We start from the raw sequence: 12,285 nt of genomic DNA on the forward strand, positions 1-12,285 counted from the left end.
AATGGATCAGGCTCTAAACCCATGAGATGGCGTTTCCTGGGAGTGGGGTACAATCTATGGACAAATTTAAATTGTGTTTTCTGATGATTTGGATTTTTAGAACAGTTTTTTCCATCTGCCAGACGGAAGTGACAGAGAGAGGTTTGTAAGAGGTTTGCTGAGAAGGGAATAGAGACTGAACACAGGCTTAGAACTGGGGGAGAGAGTCGAAGCAAATGTGCAGAGCGGATGAGGAGGAAGAGGAGAGGAGGAGGAGAGACTACAAGCCCTAAGCAGAGATCTCAGCTGGAGGTAAAAAGAATACAAAGAGGAATGAAGGTTAAACATGGACACAAGAGACTGAAATGTTTTGAGACCCGAGCTGTTAAAAATATCACCCAGAGTAGAAATGCCTGACGATGACCATGGTGAGCTGGAGATGGGGCCTCCAATGTTCAGGACAGGGTTGTGGAACAAAGGAGTGCGGGGGTGTCACTTCGGGAAGGGGCCCAGCAATCGCTCAACCCTCCTCCATGTACGAAGGGCATGAGAAATAACTGGACCAACAGAGACCGAGATAGATTTTAATTTAATGGGCAAGAAAGGGAGAGAGGTTAGACAGTGGGGAATGACATCCTGCTTGGACGAGAAGCCAGACAGGGGGATGCTGGGGAGGATTGATCCAACTCCCTTAGGGTGAAAGCATGGTGGTACAGTTCAAAATCTGGGAGGGCGACACCCCCATCTAACCGGTCATGGGTTAGAGTGGAATGTTTAACAGAAGGTCTCTTACCATCTCAAAGAAATGCAGAAACTACAGACTTAACAGAAGCCCAGTATCTAGGTGGAGGAGGAAGCGGAAGTAAGGAACTAACAAAATTAGTCCTCTGGAGGACGTTCATTTTAATAATGGCCAGTCTCGCCTGGAATAAAAGGGAAAGAGACCATGAGGAGATCGAGATTTTAATACCCTCCAGAACATGGCGGAAACCAGCAGCTGTAAGCTCCAGGACAGAGGGGTAGATGTCCAACCCCAGGTATCTGAAGGAGTCCACCTGAGGAATAGAAGAAGGAAATGAAGAAGAGCGACAGGCAGGATTCAGTGGAAGGAGAGAAGGCTTTGACCTGTTAATCTTATAGCCAGAGAGGGATTCATATGTTTAAAAGAAATTAAGGATGTGAGGAAGATCAGTGGGGGCATTGCCAAGATAAAGTAGCAGATCATCATCATATAAGGAGACTTTTTGAGGAACATCTTTAACCAGGATAGGAGAAATAAGATCGGAATGACGGAGGGCTGCAGCTAGGGGCTCTAATGAGAGATTAAAGAGTAAGAGCGATAAGGGACAGCCCTGCCTGGCACCTCGAGAAAGTCAAAGAGGAGGAGAGGTGTTGGCATTAGTCAGGAGGACTGAGGAGGGAGAGGAGTAGAGGCTCTGGACCAAGTTGGTAAAATACGGGCCGATGCCCATTCGATCTAGGAGCCTCCATAAGAAAGTCCAATTCATCCTGTCAAATGCCTTCTGTGCATCTAAGGAGAGAAGGGCAGCAGGGAAGGGAAAGGAGCTGCCTGAAGAGAAGACCAGACCCAGGATCTGCAAGCAGAAACATACCGAACATCATCAGAAGCTGGTCCAATTTGAAGCGATGTCACTACTTGTACATACAGTTCATGTGTACGTAGAAGTTTCTTGTGTCTGTCAAAACTGTTTTGTTCACTTGTTAAGCTTTTATACTTTTTTTTAGAGTAAAGTAGTAATTCCTGGCATTGAAGAATATCTGCATCATGCACCATCGCGAGCCAAACCGCTGGCAAAGGCGACCATGGCGTTACGAAGGAAGCCCATAACAGGCATCCAGCAGTAGGCTGGGTCATCAGCTGAGCTGACATTTTTATTCAAGAAAGCCCAGCAGAGACTATACTTCCTGAGGCAGCTGAAAGAAGCAAGCCTTCCCCCTCCCATCCTCACCATGTTCTATAGAGGCACCATCGGGAGTGTTCTGACTAACTGCATCACCATCTGCTATGGCAGCTGCAACAAATCTGACCACAAGTGCCAGCAGACAGTAGTGAAGACAGCAGAGAACATTATGGGATGCCTCTCCCTTCCCTACAAGCCACTTATTGCAAACACAGTGTCCACAAGGCCTGCAGCATTGTGCAGGACCCATCACATCCCTCACATGGTCATTTCACACTCCAGCCATCTGAGAGAAGATACTGCAGCATCAGAGCCGGGTCTGCCAGGCTGCGTGGCAGTTTTTACCCCCAGGCTGTCAGGCTCCTCAACACCATGCTGCCCCCCAGGATCCCTCACTCTGCCTCATCACTGCCTCATCACTGCCTCAACCCCCCCTTAACCCACAACTAAAGGCCACAGACCGACCCTTAAGCGCTGCACTGCACTTAACACTTTGTCACCCTGACATGGGGACGATAAGAAGAATCCCCATTATTGTCTTTCTGCTCCATTATTCTGCTTCTATTCCTACTTTCGGCTGTTAGAAATTTTAGACGTCTTACTGCTATTACTACTATTATCATGCACTGTTTTACACTGTGAACTCAGGCTGTTACAATGTACATGATGGTGAATTCAGGTCTAACTGATTATATAAAAACATCATATATTTAATATAGTTCTAACAATATTGCACATTACTGTATATTGCACAATGTATTCTTCTTCCTAAATTGCACTATCCTGTATGTCCTTTGCATATTGTCTTGTCTTGTTTGTTATATTGCACTAAGTTTATGTTACACTAAGAGTCCCTGAGCGTCATCATTTCGTCTCTCTGTATACTTATATATGGAGGAGATGACAATTACGTTCACTTTGACTTTGATTTTGATCTCGGGGTCTTGTTTACGGTGCAGCAATTTGGATAAAGAGGGAACTGAGCTGGAAGGTGAAGCTTTCGATTTACCAGTTGATCTACGTTCCTACCCTCACCTATGATCATGAGCTCTGGGTAATGACCGAGAAAATGAGATTGTGAAAACAAGCAGCAGAAATGAGTTTCCTCAGCAGAGTGTCTGGGCTCAGCCTTAGAAAGAGGGTGAGGAGCTCAGACATTGGGGCTCAAAGTAGAGCCGCTGCTCCTCCGCATTGAAAGGAGTCAGCTGATGGTTCAGACATCTATCTAGGATGCCTTCTGGATGGCTCCCTGGGGAGGTGTTTCAGGGCATGTCCAACCGGGAGGAGGCCCAGGGGCAGACCCAGAGATTATATATTATATATACCCTAAGAGATTATATATAATATATACTACATTATAGATTATATGTTATATATATTAGATTAGATAAGTGGCACAAAATGGATGGATGGATGGATGGAACTGTATTGAAAAATAACGCTACTTATGAAAGTAGGCAAGTAAGAATTTCAAGTTAAAATTCCATTGTACTTTGTATACATGACACTACTTTCTTAGAAACTTATACTGATATTAAACTTTGAAGCCACTGTACACAGAAGGACACAATAGTGTTTGGAATATTTTCTTTCTTGCCACTGAAAATACACAGTTCGTCTGGCCACTCATTCTTAAAAAAAATCAGATGCGACTTTAATACTATCTGTACCAGTGCTTGAAGTGGGAAAAAATAAGTGCAGGAACTCTACTTTTCCGACATTTGACATTTGTGCAGTGAAAAAAAATCAAGTCTATAGGATGTGTTGGTTCAAAAACTATTTTAATTTAATCATTCTTCCAAGCAATAACCTATAGGCATAGGCTACTTTTTTCTAATTCACAAATGGAATACTGAAAAACCATTAAAACAACATGAACCAGACCAGTGTGATACTTGTAGGCCTAACAAAAGACTAGGGCTAAAGCTGATGCGATTGGTTGGGACTCAGTGGATGCATATGATAGGGCACTGTCGTGGCTCGTGGGTAATGTAGTCTTGTATTGGTCTTGTGATATTGTCTATTCTCGGGCCACTGTCGCTGCGTCGGATCAGTTTCAGTAAGTACCGGAACGCAGAAAAAAGTGGCGGAACCCAAAAGACGAAAATACAGAAGTCTGTACCATATGTAAAGACAATGTCCCGTGAAAAAACGTGACCATACTGCCACCCCAATTTCAGGTGGTACTGCACCTTGCGCATGCGTCGCGTTATCCTCATGTAGATGCACAGACGAAGCATGGTAGTTTGCAAACCCTACAGGCAATTTACAAGGTAATAAAACTGTCACATGCATATAAATGCGTGAAAATCTCACGCCAGCCAGTTGATCAAAGTTGGCAGCCCTGTGAACTGGCGCTTTGAATTTGTAAAACGTAGGGAAATATATACAGACCTCACCGCTGTGGTACGTGTGCAATGAATATTATAATAATAATTTACTAATAATAATACGTAAATTGGACACGTGCGCATATGCAAAGTACACAGCTTGACCGGAGAACTATGAACGTTTCCGTGTACGCATGCGCGGTGTAGATACGCAAGTGTTGCGCTTTGCGGAGAACCAGCCTAGATGCGTCCGCGTCCGCGTTGGGAGCATCGCGTCGGCTCGTTGCTGGAGAGAGGTGTGTGTCCAAAGTGGTTTGAAAGAAGTTCATATTGTGACGTAAAGACAAGCTCACTTTTAGTGGTAATCTTTGTCGTATAATTTTATGCTTAACATGTTTGATGAATGCTGTTTGTAATTTTATTTACCTGTAATTAAGCCTATTAGTTTAACACGGGCATCATTTTGGCGCGTATTCCTGCCGGCGTCGCGTGGGCATCCGACATTTCCTGAGGTATTTCACATACTTGAATTCCTGCTTCATTTTTATATTTTATGTATCGTACAGAATAATAGAGCGCAGGCTAAAGTGCAGTTCGGTCCCCAGCGAGTCTTTCAGCGCAGGGGGCAGCCGGAGCGCTGCAGACTCGGGCGGCTACATGAGTATATTGGGAATAAAATGTGTGTATTGGAGCGAGTTCTGTGTTAGTGAGTGTGTGAGGTGTGACAGTGATAATGATGGAGATGTTGGGCTTCGTGATGGGATTAATCGCTCTTCCTCTTGCCTACAGACTCCTGCCAGCTGACGCTGGACCCCAACACAGCAAACAGACACCTGTCTCTGTCAGAGGGGAACAGGAAGGTGACATGGGGGGCAAAGCAGCCATATCCTGATCATCCAGAGAGATTTGACCGGTGGGAGCAAGTTCTGTGCAGAGAGAGTCTGACTGGTCGCTGTTACTGGGAGGCTGAGTGGAGTGGAGATGAAGCCCTGATAGGAGTGACTTATAAAGGAATCAGGAGGAAAGGAGACAGTACTGACTGTGGGCTTGGAGCCAATGACAAGTCATGGATGCTGATCTGCTCTCCTGACAGTTACTCTGTCTATCACAGTAATAAACAGACTGACATACCCATAAAGCCCTCAGGCTGCCGCAGAGTAGGAGTGTATCTGGACTGGGCGGCTGGTACTCTGTCCTTCTACAGAGTCTCCTCTGATGGACTGACCCTCCTGTACAGCTTCACCTCCTCATTCACTGAACCCCTCTGCCCAGGGTTTGGGGTTTATTATACAAACTCCTTCTTGTCGCTGTGCATGCTGGGATAGCTCACTGTGTGCTGGAGGAATCATTTTTACCTTATCAGAGTGTCACATGTCGCTGCTTCTCCATGGCAAAAAGGTAAAATCTCTGCTTTTTAACCAGTATAACCCTTTTTACTCTGTCTGAAGTGTGACGTGTCAGACAAAAATAAATGAATGTTTGTTCAGTTGCCAAACTCATGCAAAATGACTGTTTTTCTCTGACTTCTGTCCTGTGTTGTCTGTGAATGCACAAAAACTGCCAAAACAAATTCATAGTACATGCAGTTGTACCAATGAAGTCAATTCTGATTCTGAATAAAATAATATGTAATGATATGTAATCCTGACGAGTGGGGGGACTTTTCCCCTCCCCTATATATGTGTACATTTTATATATTTCTGTCTATATATTGTATTTGCTACCTGTACACTGACAATAAAGGCTTCCTATTCTGTCCTATTAATGTCCCGGTTCAGCGCTGCCCAAAGCGTAACTGAGTAACACACTTAATCCGCGTCTCTGGTCGCAGCAGCCTGATATCGCAGCGGCGATGCTTTGGCCAGCAGGGGGCGGCAGACGGCAGACATTTTATTAACTCAAAACCTACAGCGGTCCTCAGGTAACTGAGTAAAGACAAATAATATAATCAAATTAATCAAATGTTAACTAAGTAAAGATAAATTACATAAAATCTTAATAAAGTAGTACTACAACAAAAATTTTGTGATGTTGCAAAAAAACACCTGATCATCAATGATGCCGTGTAGTAGGTGATTACCAATTACCAGAAAAAGCATGAATTTTGTTTCATTAGGAATACTAATTTATTTAGGTTTTTTATAAGTTTCTTTTTTACTCCACAGTAATGAGACTGTCAGCCACAATGTGTCCCACAATACACTCACAGCGGCATTGCAGCAATACAGATATATCACTGAACACAAAGGAAAGGTGGATTCTTACTCTGACGTCCCTCCCCGTCCTCTAGTGACGAGCTCCACATTCTGTGCTGCTGCCTCTGCTGGCCGCTTGTTTGTTTCTCTCCCCCCTGTCTAATTTAGATGTGGTGCACCTGTTCCCCTGGGGGTGGGTCTATAAGGTGGGTTCCCGGCTAAGGGGGGAGGAATGGATCCTGTGGCAGCCACCACGCCGGCTTCGGCTCTGCATCAGTGTTTCATTGTCCTTTTCTGTTATGTTATGTTATGTTATGTATATAATCTAGCAAATGCTTTTATCCATAGTGACGTACACTTCAGAAAGCAAGATCAGCTGGTGCCTGGAGCAGCTGGGGGTTAAGGGCCTTGCCCAAGGGCCCAACAGTGAAATCAGTTTTCCGACCAAGGGATTTGAACCAGCAACCTTCCGACTCTGGGATTTGAACCATCAAACCTCTGACAATGGGATTTGAATCAGCAACCCTTTGATCACCTGCACTCTCCCTGAATAAGTTATTGATTGTCAGTCTTGTAGAAAAAAAATGTGTAAATATGTGTTTGGTGGCAGATCAGCTGTCTAATGATAGAAAATATTATGAGTTCATGTCAGCCTGCATAGACAGAGTAATCAGAAGCCCAATGTGCAGACCGGAGGAGGGTATAGTTTGTGATTCACTTGCAGGAATGTGGCCGTCATAAATCACAGAGTTATAGCTCTGAAAAGGGAGTTTCTCAGGAGCACTTTTCAGGGAGGAAAAGTCAAAGTCAGCTTTATTGTCAATTTCTTCACATGTACTAGACATACAAAGAAATCGAAATTACGTTCCTCACTGTTCCACGCGCAGACAAGACATGACCGGATAGGACAAACAGTAAAGTGCAAAGGCACAACAAAAAACACATTCTAACTACAGAGTAACAGTATATAAAGTGCAGGTAGCTTAAGGCATATACTCTTAGAAATTAGAGTGTAATAATAAGTGTTTCCAGTATTATAAAGTGTTTATGTGCTGAGACATTCAATAATAGCAGCTGTAATGGTAATAATAATAATGGTAACAGATGTGTGCAATTTGCATAGTGCAGAGGTAGTTGCTCCTGTGGGTCAGAGTCCAGAGTGTTTTCTTTTGGGAGGGGGGGGGCAGATTCCTGGTCACTTGCCAGTCTGGTGGCTCTGTTGGCTGGTGCTGAGTGTGTGGGAGGAGAGAGTTTAGTAGTCTCACAGCCTGGTGGATGACGCTGTTGCTGAGTCTGGTAGTGCGGGAGCGGAGGCTCCTATACCTCCTTCCAGAGGGCAGGAGGCTGAACAGATTGTGTGCGGGGTGGCTTGCATCGCTCACAATTGTAATGGCTTTGCGGGTGAGGCGGGTGGTGTATATATCTTTCAGGGAGGGAAGTCGTGCACCAACGATCCTCTCAGCTGTGCTCACAATGCGCTGTAGGGCTTTCCTGCTGTATTCAGTGCAGCTCCCTCCCCACACAGAGATGCAGCTGGAAAGGATGCTCTCAATGGTTCCTCTGTAAAAGATGGTCATGATGGGTGGAAGAGATAATTATCTGAAGGCAGATTTATTTCCGGAATACTGTATACCCCACACTGGGCATGTCTGGAATACTGCAAGTGGAGAAAACACAAAGCCGGAGATAAGGCCGCTTTGAATCTGCTTCCCATCTCAGTCTCCAGCCAGAACTGGAGACACGCACACAAACACAGACTGGGAAGAAGGCTCTGTTTTGGAGAAACACTATGAAGATGGACTGTGGCTGTCAGTAGGAGACGTTTTATTTTATCATAGCTGGAAAAGGCCTTAATCAGCTCCTCCTGGACCTCAGGTCATCTGAACAGAGAGACCTTAAAGCAGATCAGATTATCAGCCCAAACTAACTAAAAACAATGACGTCCTTATTCTGAAATTTGTGCAGCTGGATGTTTAACAAAGCCAGCTGGTACAGGGCCTGGTTTTGTAGCTTATAGCCTCACACTTCCAGGGTTGTGGGTTTGAGTCCCACCCCTGCCCTGTGTGTGTGTGGTTTCCATGGTCACCCTAGTTTCCTGGGGTCCCCTGCCTTCCTGTAAGAGACCCTCAGTAACCCTGTACTGGGTAAGAGGATGGATATTTGACAAAGTCTTTGAAATCCGAACCATGTAACAGCCCAAGCCCTGTTGTGTTTGGCAGCTTCAGGGTAATAAATCTGACCCCCTTATCTCAAATCCACCATGATCTGATACAGCGTCTTTGGTGGCCATTTCAACCTCCAGCTTAGAGAAGAAAAGAGAAAACAGTTCCTCAAATCTGTTCGATGGTTGATTTTTAAATATCAAAGAACCCATCCATCCATCCATCCATCCATCTATCCATTTTCTGAAACCGTCTATCCTGGAGGCTATGGGCGCAAGGCAGGGAACAACCCAGGATGGGGCGCAAACCTATCGCAGGTATCGAACAACCAAGATCTGAAAATGGCAGCCATATAATTGGTTGGGTCATTTTTCCATACAGGTCCCAAACAGACATCATCCCCCCAGACAAGCAAATCAGAGCATTTCCTTTCAAATGACATTTAAATGCTAGTGATGATGTGATTATACAGTTATGTCACATAAAGTCACATAATAGTAACAATTAATAGTGAATGAAAGGCAGAATATGCCATTAACACAGGGCCACAAAAGTTAATAATCATTTGTATTCATTCCGCAGATGATGTTATACAAACAGACTTTTTCTTGAGAAGGCAGACGCAGGCAGTCACTGGAGCGTTTGGGGTTAAGGGCCTTAGTCACACAAGCATAGTGATATAACCCAGTGAGCCAAACACCAACCCACATCACTTACCTCTGGCAGAATTAACCTTTGCAAGCATGTTTGGCACGAATGTACAAAACCGATGCACTTTTAAATAAATAATTGTACTTATCATCACAGTTCAAGTTTCAGAAGTGTTTCTGCTACTCTTTAGTAAGGTTGCAAATTCCATCTGTCCAGCCAGGTATCCAATCAAGATACACACACACACACACACACACACACACGCAGATGTAGGGTAAACATATCCTTATGGGGACCGCTCATTCATTTCAATGGGAAAAATGCTAACGCTAACTATGACAACCTTAACCCCTACCCTGCCCTAACCATAACCATAAGTAACCAAACAAAATACAAGTTTTTACATTTTTAGTTTTTTCATAGCAGTCACCGATTTTTATAAAATAGAGTTTTCCCTTATGGGGACCAGGAAACCGGTCCTCATAAGGATAAAAAACAGATATTTATCACGTTATGGGGACATTGTGTCCCCATAAGGATAGGTAAACCCACTCGCACACACACACACACACACACACAAAGGTTTGTAATTATACCTTTGTAGGGACACAGTTCATATGGGGAACATTTTAATTACATGACACCCTTAAGTAGACGAGGCCAACAGCAGTGTTCAGGGTGATATGCAGAGCTCGCCCCCTAGTGGAAATAATAAGGAAGCTCATTTTAACCAGAATCAGTCTGTATCACAATAAGCCTCCTGTTAGAACACAATCCTATGAAACAAGGAATCATATTGTCAGCTGTAGGCAAACTAGGTATATTATTCCTTTGTTAACATTTTATTTAATAAAAATGTCTTATTTTTCTTGTTTCATTTTGTAGAAAATACAGATACTTCTGTTTTTTGAAAATTTATTATGTTTTTGTTGAATTGATCCTTTATTTGTTATTTGCACAGGTACATTCCAGTGCTTCTCATTGCCTCCCCCATATTGCTCTGCATGAGACACACAGACACATACAGGAGAGCAGACTTGGGGTCACAGCACAGGGTCAGCCAGTGTGCAGCACCACTGGAGCTGGGGGTTAAGGGCCCTTTATTTTATATGCAAAGTTGTCATATGTGTAGGATACTATGTAACAAAATTATATCATCTTTAAGTCATATTGTTTGGTGTTTTTTAAACCTTTTATGTTTATTGTTTTTAGTTCATTATTGTTGTAACCATTTTACCACATTTAAGCCTCTAAGATACAAACAGGAATGTATACTGTACTGTGAGCACTGGCCTGAGCACCAGGAGAACGAACGAGCGACTCGCGGAGATGCTCGCGCTTCCGACAGTCAGGGCGGAAACTGTCATATACTCACGCTGGGCAACAGACGCTCGGCCAGACACGGCGCAGTCGCGGCCATAGACATAAATACGTATAAAATTATAAACAAAATATACAAAAAGACCTAGAAAGAAGACCCATCCAATATGGCGGCGACGCTGACCTACGTTCCGGTACGTCTGCATATTTATGTCTTTGCATACAGAGGGGAATGAATAAATATAAAGTGTTATACACTGCTCAAAAAAATTAAAGGAACACTTTTTAATCAGAGTATAGGATCAAGTCAATTAAACTTCTGGGATATTGATCTAGTCAGTTAAGTAGCAGAGGGGATTGTTAATCAGTTTCAGCTGCTTTAGTGTTAATGAAATTAACAACAGGTGCACTAGAGGGGCACCAATGAGACGACGCCCAAAACAGAAATGGTTTAACAGGTGGGGGCCGCTGACATTTTCCCCTCCTCATCTTTTCTGACTGTTTTTTCACTAGTTTTGCATTTGGCTACAGTCAGTGTCACTACTGGTAGCATGAGGTGATACCTGGACCCTACAGAGGTTGCACAGGTAGTCCGACTCCTCCAGGATGGTGCATCAATATGTGCCCTTGCCAGAAGGTTTACTGTGTCTCCCAGCCCAGTCTCAAGGCCATGGAGATAGGCAGTTACTCTAGGAGAGATGGACAGGGCCATAGAAGGTCCTTAACCCATCAGCAGGACCAGTATCTGCTCCTTTGAGCAAGGAGGAACAGGATGAGCACTGCCAGAGCCCTACAGAATGACCTCCAGCAGGCCACTGGTGCGAATGTCTCTGACCAAACAATCAGAAACAGACTTCATGAGGGTGGCTTGAGGGCCCGACGTCATCTAGTGACCCCTGTGCTCACTGCCAGACACTGTGGACCTCGACTGGCATTTGCCATAGAATACCAGAATTGGCAGATCCGCCACTGGCACCCTGTGCTTTTCACAGATGAGAGCAGGTTCACACTGAGAACATGTGACAGATGTGAAAGGGTCTGAAAAGTTGTGGAGAATGTTATGCTGCATGTAACATTGTTCAGCATGACCGGTTTGGTGGTGGGTCAGTGATGGTCTGGGGAGGCATATCCATGGAGGGACACACAGACCTCTACAGGCTAGACAACAGTACCTTAACTGCCATTGGGTATTGGGATGAAATCCATGGACCCATTGTCAGGTCCTGGGTTCCTCCTGGTGCACGACGATGCCCGGCCTCATGTGGCGAGAGTATGCAGGCAGTTCCTGTAGGATGAAGGAACTAATAGCACTGATTGGCCCCCATGCTTGCCTGACCTAAATCCAACGGAACACCTCTGGGACATTATGTTTCAGTCCATCCGACGGCGCCAGGTTGCACCTTAGACTGTCCAGGACCTCAGTGATGCCCTGGTCCAGATCTGGGAGGAGATCCCCCAGGACACCATCCGACGTCTCATTAGGAGGATGCCCCGACATTGTCTGGCATGCATACAAGCATATGGGGGCCATACAAACTACTGAGTACGATTTTCAGTTGCTGCAATGAAATTTCAGGAATGTCGACGTGTTTCATTCTGTTTTGTCCAGATACCATTTGAAGTACATGGCCAGCTGGGCTACAGCACCACTTATTAGCAAATTCCGTCTCTTCACTCCTGCTTAACCGGTGTCATGCAATCCCTCACACCCCTTTCCATGACTTGT

Source organism: Paramormyrops kingsleyae, chromosome 4 (genome assembly GCF_048594095.1).
Source record: "Paramormyrops kingsleyae isolate MSU_618 chromosome 4, PKINGS_0.4, whole genome shotgun sequence".
NCBI classification, from domain to species: Eukaryota; Metazoa; Chordata; class Actinopteri; order Osteoglossiformes; family Mormyridae; genus Paramormyrops; species Paramormyrops kingsleyae.